Below are 12375 nucleotides of genomic sequence, written 5' to 3'. Positions count from 1 at the left end.
ATTGTCACTTTGCTGAGAGATTCACAGCTAAGAACTTCTCTTCGCATTCCTCTGGGTACCTCCTGCTGACTTGTGCCTAGGCAGAGACCTGGTTGTCTCTGCTAGGTTGTGCCACTGCTGCTGATTTATGTCTGCTGTCCTGACACTATCAAGTTGGACCTGGTATCTGTGAAGTGTTTGTGAATGGATCAAGCAGCAGCTGCTGCTGACCTGTAAACTGAACTGCTGATTTCTAGACAACACAAATGGGAGTTGCTCCAAAGAAACTTTCTAAACAGGTCCACTTCCCCCATATCCTTTCTTTTCCACTACCTCTGGTAGATGGTGGGCTAAAAGGGAGGTTAACGAGTTTAAGAACCATCATTAAAAATAAGGTTTGAAAAAAAATTAAAGCTACACATGAGCATCAGGAGGAGGATTTCCCTGAAGGTGAAAGAAAGGGTTATGATTATAAGGGAGGTGGAGACAACAATTCTTGGTCTAGAAGAGAGTTACTTACATGTTTACCTTACCATTATTACTTTTTACAGGCATTAAGAACATCAATTAATATTTTTGGCTGTGAACTTGGCCTTTAATGGCTGAACCATCTCTCTAGTCCAAGAACAACAAGTAAGAAATGGTATCTGCATTTTTTATCTCCTTGTACAAAGCTCAAGTCCAAGTGGATCAAGGACCTCCACATAAAAACAGATACACTGAATCTGATAGAAGAGAAAGTGGGAAAGAGCCTCAAACACATGGGCACAGGCTGAGCTCCAGACCTCTGTGCACCTTCCCTGCCAGAGGAGAGCTTGCCTGCAGAGAGTACTCTGACCACTGAGACTCAGGAGAGAGCTGAACTCCCAGGACTGCTGACAGAGGCTAATAGAATCACCAGAGGAACAAGCTCCAGCCAGAGATAGCTAGAACATCTAACACCAGAGATTACCAGATGGCGAAAGGCAAACATAAGAACCTTACTAACAAAAACCAAGATGACTCGGCATCATCGGAACCCAGTACTCCCACCACAGCAAGTCCTGGATACCCCCAACATACTCGAAAAGCAAGATTTGGATTTAAAAATCATATCTCATGATGATGGTAGAGGATTTTAAGAAGGGCATTAATAACTCACTTAAAGAAATAAAGGAGAACACTGTTAAACAGGTAGAGGGCCTTAAAGAGGAAGCACAAAAATCCCTAAAAGAATTATAGGAAAATACTGCTAAACAGGTAGAAGTCCTTAAAGAGCAAACACAAAACTCCCTTAAAGAACTACAGAAAACACAACCAAACAGGTGATGGAATTGAACAAAACCATCCAAGATCTAAAAATGGAAGTAGAAACAATAAAGAAAACTCAAAGGAAGACAAATCTGGAGATAGAAATCCTAGGAAAGAAATCAGGATCCATAGATGCGAGTATCAGCAACAGAATACAAGAGATGGAAGAGAGAATCTCAGGTGCAGAAGATTCCATAGAGAACATGGGCACAACAATCAAAAAAAATGCAAAATGCAAAAAGATCCTAACACATCCAGGAAATCCAGGACATAATGAGAAGACCAAACCTACGGATAATAGGAGTAGATGAGAATGAAGATTTTCAACTTAAAGGGCCAGCAAACATTTTCAACAAAATTATAAGAATAAAACTTCCCAAACCTAAAGAAAGAGATGCCCATGAACATACAAGAAGCCTACAGAACTCCAAATAGACTGGACCAGAAAAGAAATTCCTCCAGACACATAATAATCAGAACAAAAAATACACTAAATAAAGATAGAATATTAAAAGCAGTACGGGAAAAAGGTCAAGTAACATATAAAGGCAGGCCTACTAGAATTACACCAGATTTTCACCACAGACTAGGAAAGCCAAAAGATCCTGGACAGATGTTATACGGACCCTAAGAGAACACAAATGCCAGCCCAGGCTACTGTACCCAACAAAACTCTCAATTACCATAGATGGAGAAATCAAAGTATTCCAAAACAAAACCAAATTTACACAGTATCTTTCCACAAATCCAGCCCTTCAAAGGATAATAACAGAAAAAATAACAATACAAGGACGGAAACTACACCCTAAAAAAGCAAGAAAGTTATCCTTCAACAAACCTAAAAGAAGGCAGCCACAAGAACAGAATGCCAACTCTAACAATAAAAATAATAGGAAGCAACAATTACTTTTCCTTAATATCTCTTAATATCAATGGACTCAACTCCCCAATAAAAAGACATAGACTAACAGACTGGCTACACAAACAGGATCCAACGTTTTGCTGCTTACAGGAAACCCATCTCAGGGAAAAAGAAGACACTACCTCAGAGTGAAAGGCTGGAAAACAATTTTCCAAGCAAACGGTCTGAAGAAACAAGCTGGAGTAGCCATTCTAATATCAAATAAAATCTACTTCCAACCCAAAGTTATCAAAAAAGACAAGGAGGGGCACTTCATACTCATCAAAGGTAAAATCTTCCAAGAGGAACTCTCAATTCTGAATATCTATGCTCCAAATGCAAGGGCAGCCACATTCATTAAAGAAACTTTAGTAAAGCTCAAACCACACATTGCACCTCACACTAAAATAGTAGGAGACTTCAAAACCCCGCTTTCACCAATGGACAGATCGTGGAAACAGATACTAAACAGAGACACAATGAAACTAACAGAAGTTACAAAATAAATGGATTTAACAGATATCTACAGAACATTTTATCCTAAAACAAAAGGATATACCTTCTTCTCAGCACCTCATGGTACCTTCTCCAAAATTGACCATATAATTGGTCACAAAACAGGCCTCAACAGATACAAAAATATTGAAATTGTGCCATGTATCCTATCAGATCACAATGGATTATGGCTGATCTTCAATAACAACATAAATTATAGAAAGTCAACATTCATGTGGAAACTGAACAACACTCTCCTCAATGATACCTTGGTCAAGGAAGGAATAAAGAAATTAAAGACTTTTTAAAGTTTAATGAAAATGAAGCCACAACATACCCAAACTTATGGGACACAATGAAAGCATTTCTAAGAGGAAAACTCATAGCTCTGAGTACCTCCAAAAAGAAACTAGAGAGAGCACACACTAGCAGCTTGACAACACACCTAAAAGCTCTAGAACAAAAAGGAAGCAAATTCAGCCAAGAGGAGTAGACAGCAGGAAATAATCAAACTCAGGGGCGAAATTAACCAAGTGGAAACAAGAAGAACTATTCAAAGAATCAACCAAATGAGGAGCTGGTTCTTTGAGAAAATCAACAAGATAGATAAACCGTTAGCCAGACACACTAGAGGGCACAGGGACAGCATTCTAATTAACAAAATCAGAAATGAAAAGGGAGACATAACAACAGATCCTGAAGAAATTCAAAACACCATCAGATCCATCTACAAAATCTATACTCAACAAAACTAGAAAATCTGGATGAAATGGACAAATTTATAGACAGATACCAGGTACCGAAGTTAAATCAGGATCAGATTAATGACCTAAACAGTCCTATATCCCCTAAAGAAATAGAAGCAGTCATTAATAGTCTCCCAACCAAAAAAAGCCCAGGACCAAATGGGTTTAGTGCAGAGTTCTATCAGACCTTCAAAGAAGATCTAATCCCAGTTCTGCACAAACTATTCCACAAAATAGAAGCAGAAGGTACTCTACCCAATTCATTCTATAAAGTCACAATTACTCTGATACCTAAACCACAGAAAGACCCAACAAAGATAGAGAACTTCAGACCAATTTCCCTTATGAATATCGATGCAAAAATACTCAATAAAATTTTCGCTAACTGAATCCAAGAACACATCAAAACAATCATCCATCCTGACCAAGTAGGTTTCATTCCAGGGATGCAGGGATGGTTTAATATATGGAAATCCATCAACGTAATCCACTATAAAAACAAACTCAAAGACAAAAATGACATGATCATCTCATTAGATGCTGAGAAAACTTCTGACAAAATCCAACACCCATTCATGATAAAAGTCTTGGAAAGATCAGGAATGCAAGGCCCATACCTAAACATGATAAAAGCAATCTGTAGCAAACCAGTAGCCAACATCAAAGTAAATGGTGAGAAGCTGGAAGCAATCCCACTAAAATCATGGACTAGACAAGACTGCCCACTTTCTCCCTACCTATTCAATATAGTACTTGAAGTCCTAGCCAGAGCAATTCGACAACAAAAGGAGATCAAGGGGATACAAATTGGAAAGGAAGAAGTGAAAATATCACTATTTGCAGATGATATGATAGTATATATAAGTGACCCTAAAAATTCCACCAGAGAACTCCTAAACCTGATAAACAGCTTCAGTGAAGTAGCTGGATATAAAATTAACTCAAACAAGTCAATGGCCTTTCTCTACACAATGGATAAACAGGCTGAGAAAGAAAGTAGGGAAACAACACCGTTCACAATAGTCACAAATAACATAAAATACCTTGGTGTGACACTAACTAAGGAAGTGAAAGATCTGTATGATAAGAACTTCAAGTCTCTGAAGAAAGAAATCAAAGATTTCAGAAGATGGAAAGATCTCCCATGCTCATGGATTGGCAGGATCAATATAGTAAAAATGGCTATCTTGCCAAAAGCAATCTACAGATTAACGCAATCCCCATCAAAATTCCAACTCAATTCTTCAACGAATTTGAAAGGGCAATCTGCAAATACATCTGGAATAACAAAAAACCTAGGATAGCAAAAACTCTTCTCAAGGATAAAAGAATCTCTGGTGGAATCACCATGCCTGACCTAAAGCTGTACTGCAGAGTAATTGTGATAAAAACTGCGTGGTACTGGTACAGTGACAGACAAGTAGACCAATGGAACAGAATTGAAGACCCAGAAATGAACCCACACACCTATGGTCACTTATCTTTGACAAGGGAGCTAAAACCATCCAGTGGCGAAAAGACAGCATTTTCAACAAATGGTGCTGTCACAACTGGCAGTTATCATGTAAAAGAATTCGAATTGATCCATTCTTATCTCCTTGTACTAAGGTCAAATCTAAGTGGATCAAGGAACTCCACATAAAACCAGAGACACTGAAACTTATAGAGGAGAAAGTAGGGAAAAGCCTCGAAGATATTGGTACAGGGGAAAAATTCCTGAATAGAATAGCAATGGCTTGTGCTGTAAGATCGAGAATCGACAAATGGGACCTCATAAAATTGCAAAGCTTCTGTAAGGCAAAAGACACTGTCAATAAGACAAAAAGGCCACCAACAGATTGGGAAAGAATCTTTACCAATCCTAAGTCAGATAAGGGACTAATATCCAATATATATAAAGAACTCAAGAAGGTGGACTCCAGAAAATCAAATAACCCTATTAAAAAGTGTACAGAGCTAAACAAAGAATTCTCAATTGAGGAATAATGGCTGAGAAGCATGTGAAAAAAAAATGTCCAACATCCTTAATCATCAGGGAAATGCAAATCAAAACAACCTTGAGATTCCACCTCACACCAGTCAGAATGGCTAAGATCAAAAATTCAGGTGACAACAGATGCTGGCAAGGATGCGGAAAAGGAACACTCCTCCACTGCTGGTGGGATTGCAAGCTGGTACAACCACTCTGGAAATCAGTCTGGTGGTTCCTCAGAAAATTGGACATAGTACTACCGGAGGATCCAGCAATACCTCTCCTGGGCATATATCCAGAAAATGTCCCAACAGGTAAGAAGGACACTTGCTCCACTATGTTCATAGCAGCCTTATTTATAATAGCCAGAAGCTGGAAAGAACCCAGATGTCCCTCAACAGAGGAATGGATAGAGAAAATGTGGTACATTTACACAATGGAGTACTACTCAGCTATTAAAAAGAATGAATTTATGAAATTCTTAGGCAAATGGATGGATCTGGAAGATATCATCCTGAGTGAGGTAACCCAATTACAAAAGAACACACATGATATGCATTCACTGATAAGTGGATATTAGCCCAGAAACTTAAAATACCCAAGATACAATTTGCAAAACACATGAAACTCAAGATGAAGGAAGATCAAAATGTGGATACTTCATTCCTTCTTAGAATGGGGAACAAAGTACCTATGGAAGGAGTTACAGAGACAAGTTTTGAGCTGAGACGAAAAGAAAGACCATCCAGAGACTGCCCCACCTGGGGATTCATCCCATAATCAGCCACCAAACCCAGACACTATTGCGTATGCCAGCAAGATTTTGCTGACAGGACCCTGATATAGCTATCTCTTGTGAGGTTATGCCAGTGCCTGGCAAATACAGAAATGAATGGTCACAGTCATCTATTGGATGGAACCCAGGGCCCCCAGTGAATGAGCTAGAGAACGTACCCAAGGATCTAAAGTGGTCTGCAACCTTACAAGAGGAACAATATAAAGTAACCAGTACCCCCCACCTAGAGCTTGTGTCTCTAGTTGCATATGTAGCAGAGGATGGTCTAGTTGGCCATCAATGGGAGAAGAGGGCCTTGGTCTTGCGAAGATCATATGCCCCAGTACAGGGGAATGCCAGGGCCAGGAAGCAGGAGTGGGTGGGTTGGGGAGCATGGTGGGGGGGAGGGTATAGGGGACTTTCAGGATAGCATTTAAAATGTAAATGAAGAAAATATCTAATAAAAAAGAATGAGGCAAAAAATAAATTGAATTTACATAAAAAAACAAGATACCATGCATTTTGAAGGTAAATGGGTGGAAGTTGAAAATATTATCTTGAGTGAGGTAACTCAGTCCCAAAATGATATGCATGGTATGTACTGACTAAGTGGATATTAGCCATAAAATAGGATAGCCATGCTAACACTCCACAGACCTAAAGAAGCTAAACAAGAAAGTAGGCCCAAGTGTAGAAGCCTGAATCTCACTTAGAAGCGGGAATAAAATAGTCATAAGAGGCAGATGAAGAGAGGGAACTGGGAAAAGGGGGATAGGGAAGGAAGTAGGGGATTCAGGATCAGATGCAGGGAAGAACAGGAGAAATGGGTAGATGACCATGAAAATGAATGGAAATCTGCAACTGACAAGGGTGAGGAAGTCGGGGGCATCTCCAGGATGAGGTGGAGACCTGGGATAAGGGAGGCACCCAAGACTCAATAGAGGTGACCTTAGCTGTGACTCACTACATGGGTGATATAGAACCTAAAGAGGCCACCTCCTGTAGCCAGAACTTCAGTGGAATGATAGATACACCAACCCATCCACAAAAATTTTGACACAAATTTTGTCCTCTCTACAAGAAATGCAGGGACAACGATGGATCATAGACTGAGAGAATGGCCAACCTATAACTCCCACAACTTGAGATCCATTCCATGGGCAAACACCAATCCCTGACACTATTAATGATACTCTGTTATGCTTGCAGACAGGAGCATGTTGTCCTCTGAGAGGCTCCACCCAGCAGCTGACTCAGATATAGGTACCCACATCCAAACAGTGGATGGAGCTTGGAGACTCCTATGCAAGAATGGGAGGAAGGAGTTCAGGCCTGAAGGGGATAGAAACTCCATAGGAAGACCAACAGAGTCAACTAACCTGGACCCTTGGAGTTCTCAGATTCTGAACCACCAAAAAACATACATGGCAGGACCTAGGCCTCCCCACACATATGTAGCAGATGTGCAGCTTGGTCTTCATGTGGGTCTTGAACAACTGGAATGGGGCTATCCCAAAAGCTGTTGCCTGTCTGTGGGATATGTTCTACTAGCTGGGCTGCCTTGTCTTGTCTCAGTGGGAGAGGAAGCGCCTAACTTTGTAGAGACTTGAAGTGATGGGGATACCCAGGAATCCACACACACCTGCCCAGAGGGGTGGGGGAACGATTGTGGGAGGGGGTGACTGGGAGGGAGGTAGTAAGCAGGATGTAAAGGGAATAAGTAAAAAATAAAATTAATTTTTAAAAAAGAGAAAGAAATGGTATCTTATAAAAGTTTCTTTTTAATTTTTATTTATTACATTTCAAATACTGCCCCCTTCCCAGTCCCCCATCACAGAGACCCTCCCCTTCTCCTTTTCTTAAGATATATGTTACTCACTGATAAGTGGATATTAGCCCAGAAACTTAGGATACCCAAGATATAAGATACAATTTGCTAAATGCATGAAACTCAAGAAGAACGAAGACCAAAGTGTGGACACTTTGCCCCTTCTTAGAATTGGGAACAAAACACCCATGGAAGGAGTTACAGAGACAAAGTTTGGAGCTGTAACGAAAGGATGGACCATCTAGAGACTGCCATATCCGGGGATCCATCCCATAATCAGCCTCCAAACGCTGACACCATTGCATACACTAGCAAGATTTTGCTGAAAGGACCCAGATATAGCTGTCTCTTGTGAGACAATGCCGGGGCCTAGCAAACACAGAAGTGGATGCTCACAGTCAGCTATTGGATGGATCACAGGGCCCCCAATGGAGGAGCTAGAGAAAATACCCAAGGAGCTAAAGAGATCTGCAACCCTATAGGTGGAACAACAATATGAACTAACCAGTACCCCCCGGAGCTCATGTCTGTAGCTGCATATGTATCAGGAGATGGCCTAGTCGGCCATCACTGGAAAGAGAGGCCCATTGGACTTGCAAACTTTATATGCCCCAGTACAGGGGAACGCCAGGGCCAAAAAGTGGAAATGGGTGTGTAAGGGAGTGGGGGGGTAGGGTATGGGGAACTTTTGGGATAGCATTGGAAATGTAAATGAGGAAAATACCTAATAAAATATTAAAAATAAATAAATAAATATTGTTTATGAAAAAAGATATATGTTTATGCTTTCTGCACCTTTGTGTGCATATGCCAGATTCTGCAATTTTAAAACATGTTTTAAATGTTCAATAGATGGATTTAATAGATTTTATATGACTAGAGAAAACTGATAAATAGTAAAACAGACCTGGAAAAAAGGTATCTGGGATCTAGCACAGAAGTGTACAGAAATAGAAACTTTAAATAGTAAAAACAGAAGACAGGATGAGGAGATCTATCAAAAATCTTTTCACTGTACCAGTGTGAGAAGCCAGAATGAATATTTGAAAAGAACTTATCTTTAGAACTAGCAAAAGTCACAAATCCACACATTAAGAAGTTTAATAAATTTCAGGTAGAAAAAACAAACAAACTCAGAAATAGATCTGTCTCAAGAGACAAAGTATTACAACCAGAGGTGGGAAATATATTACCTTTAAAACCATGACTTTTAGATAGCAATCTGACTTCTTAATAGCATCAATAAAATCAGGAATAGTATCCTCAGGACCAGAAGAGATACACTGTTGGAGAAAAATAAATTAAGTGAAATTCAAAGAATTGGAATTCAGAATGTCTTCAGACTTTTCAGCACAACTAGAGGGGGATGAGATAATGCACTTGAAGCTTGAAGGATAAATGATTTCCAACCTCGAATTTTATACTAAAGTCATTTCTACGATAGGGACTCTTTTTTTCCCTTTTCTTCCTTTTCTCCTCTCTCTTTTGCTTTTCCTTTGCCTTCTCTTCTATTGTCTCCCCCACCTCTAATTTCTTTCCCATTCTTTTCCATGCTAGGGATTGGACCCAGGGCCTCATATGAGGTAAAACTTGCTGCCCACATTCGAAATCCTTAACTATGAATGCACAGGGAAACCTTTTCAGACATGAAAGAACTCAAATAGTTTACTTCCTTTATAATCTTTCTCTAGATTTTTTGTTTCTTTTATTTATATTAATTAATGTATTTTTTACACTCTATATTTTATTCCCCCCTCCCCAATCCACTCTCCGACTGTTTCACATCCCATACCTCCTGCCCACCCACCTGTCTCCACATGAATGTCTCCACCCCCCACCCCACCTGACCTCTAAACTCCCTGGGGCCTCCAGTCTCTTGAGGGTTAGGTGCATCATCTCTGAATGAACACAGACCTGGAAGTCCTCTACTGTATGTGTGTTGGGGGCCTCATATCAGCTGGTGTGTGCTGTCTGTTTGGTGGTCCAGTGTCAGAGATCTCGGGGATCCAGATTAATTGAGACAGCTGGTCCTCCTAGAGGATCGCCCTCCTCCTTAGCTTCTTCAGCCTTCCCTAATTCAATAACAGGGGTCAGCTACTTCTGTCCATTGGTTGGGTGCAAAGATGCCAAAACATACAATGAAAAAAAGAAAGCATCTTCAATAAATGGTGCTGGTCTAATTGGCAGTCTGTATGTAGAAAAATGAAAATAGACCCAAATTTGTTACCTTGTACAAAGCTCAAGTCCAAGTGGATCAAGGACCTCAGCATAAAATCAGACACACTGAATGTAATAGAAGAGAAGTGGGCAAAAGCCTTGAACTCATTGGTACAGGGAGAAATTTCCTAAACAGATTTTTTGATTTACAAAAGAGGGTGCTGGATGCAGGGGTGAAGAGAGGAAGGTGGAAAGAGAGAAGAAAAAAATCATTTTTTATTTTCCAGTTGATAAAAAGAAGAGCCTGTGCTCATGACTGAACAACAGGCCGGGGGGAGACGGAGAGAGAGAGAGAGAGGGAGAGAGAGGGAGAGAGAGAGAGAGAGAGAGAGAGAGAGAGAGAGAGAGAGAGAGAGAGAGAGAGAGAGAGAGAGAGAGAGAGAAGGTTCCTTTGGGGATGAGGAAATGGCTCAGTGGGTAAATTGAGGGCCTGATGCTGGATCCCCAGTGCTGGACAGGAAGATCCCAGTGGCTTACTAGCCAGCCATCCTTAATTGGAGAGCTCCAGGTTCAGTGAAGGTGGAGGAGGAGGAAGAAGAGGAGGGAAGGAAGGAAGGAAGGAAGGAAGGAAGGAAGGAAGGAAGGAAGGAAGGAAGGAAGGAAGGAAGGAAGGAAGGAAGGAAAGAAGGACTAGCTGGAGGCGCTAGTACTAGGGATTGGTCAATGGTTAAGAGTACTTGTTGCTCTTTCAGAAGACCACAGTTTGGTTCCTAGCACACATGTGGTGGCTTACAAATATCTGTAACTATTTCGAGGGGATCTGATGTCTTCTTCAACCTTCCTGTACTAGGCATGCATATGATGCATATGCACACATGTAGGCAAAGCACAAATATACATAAAATAAAGTAAATATTCAATAAAAGTTATAAAAAATATAAGGTACAGATGGAGGAAGATATCCTGACATCTACTCCAGGCCTGAATACATGCAAACATGGGTAAATGCACACATACACAAACACAAAGCTCTTTTTAAGAGGTCCTGGGAGCCGGGCTTGGTGGTGCACGCCTTTGATCCCAGCACTCAGGAAGCAGAGACAGGCGGATTTCTGAGTTTGAAGCCAGCCTGGTCTACAAAATGAGTTCCAGATCAGCCAGGGTTATACAGAGAAACCCTGTCTCCAAAAACAAAAACAAAAAAAAAAACAAAAAAAAAACAAAACAAAAAAAAAAAAAAACAAAAAAAAACAACAAAAAAGAGGTACTGGGAATCAAGTGACTAGAATGCTAGACATCTTTGAACATATAGGTAGATTTTTACATAGACACTTGGTAGAAGTGCTGAACTCGAGGGAGTACAAATGTTGACTCCAGAGAAAAGAAAATGTTAGATGAGGAAGGAAAAGAAATTACACTAATTATTCATTTGTGACTAGTGTTCCCTTAGATTTGAGAATTTGATAGTGTTAACTCCAAAAAAATGATGCACCTGAAATCATCAGTGTGCACTGTTCAAGAAGGAAGGCCAAATATGGAGTATGTGGTGGCTAGAGAGGAGCCAGGTAAAAGAGCTACATCATCACCTTCCCTATAAGAAATCATCTAAGAGTTGCTAAAATGCAAAAAGATAAATACGATTACATAACCAAATCATTTAGATAACTGGAGGCAAATGCCAAACAAAACAGCAAAAATGTGAAAAATGACTGGGCAGTGGTGGTGCATGCCTTTAATCCAAGAACTCGGGAGACAGAGGCATGCGAATTTCTGAGTTCGAGGCCAGCCTGGTCTACAGAGTGAGTTCCAGGACAGCCAGGGCTACACAGAGAAACCCTGTCTCAAAACACAAAAACAAAAACAAAAAAAAAGTGGAAAATGTTTGATTCTGGAGAGCAGACAGTGAACGGTTGGAGCCTGGCTATTGATAACATTTTTATGTTAAATTATATCTTCCTTTAATTAAAAAAATAAATAAAGTTGCTCTCACCTGAACAGCAAAGTAGAGTTGGTCTTGGTTGCAGAGGGCGGGCGGGGATGGATGAGGGTGAGTCAGCTCTGAGAGTTAGAGAGTGGGAAAGCTGGTCCAGCCCCTTGCTTGCTGCAGGAACCTCATCTGGGTATCATAGTACAGCTGGCTCTAATGGCATGGGCACAGATGAGCCAGCTCTGAGGGAATGAGAGCAGGAGGGTTGGTGCCCCTTGCCCATTGTGGCATTGGGTGAGCTAGCC

Source organism: Mus caroli, unplaced genomic scaffold (assembly GCF_978045245.1).
Source record: "Mus caroli unplaced genomic scaffold, Mus_caroli_1 scaffold_5, whole genome shotgun sequence".
Taxonomy (NCBI): domain Eukaryota; kingdom Metazoa; phylum Chordata; class Mammalia; order Rodentia; family Muridae; genus Mus; species Mus caroli.
The sequence above is the reverse complement of the archived record's forward strand: the minus strand, read 5'-3'. Positions refer to the sequence as shown.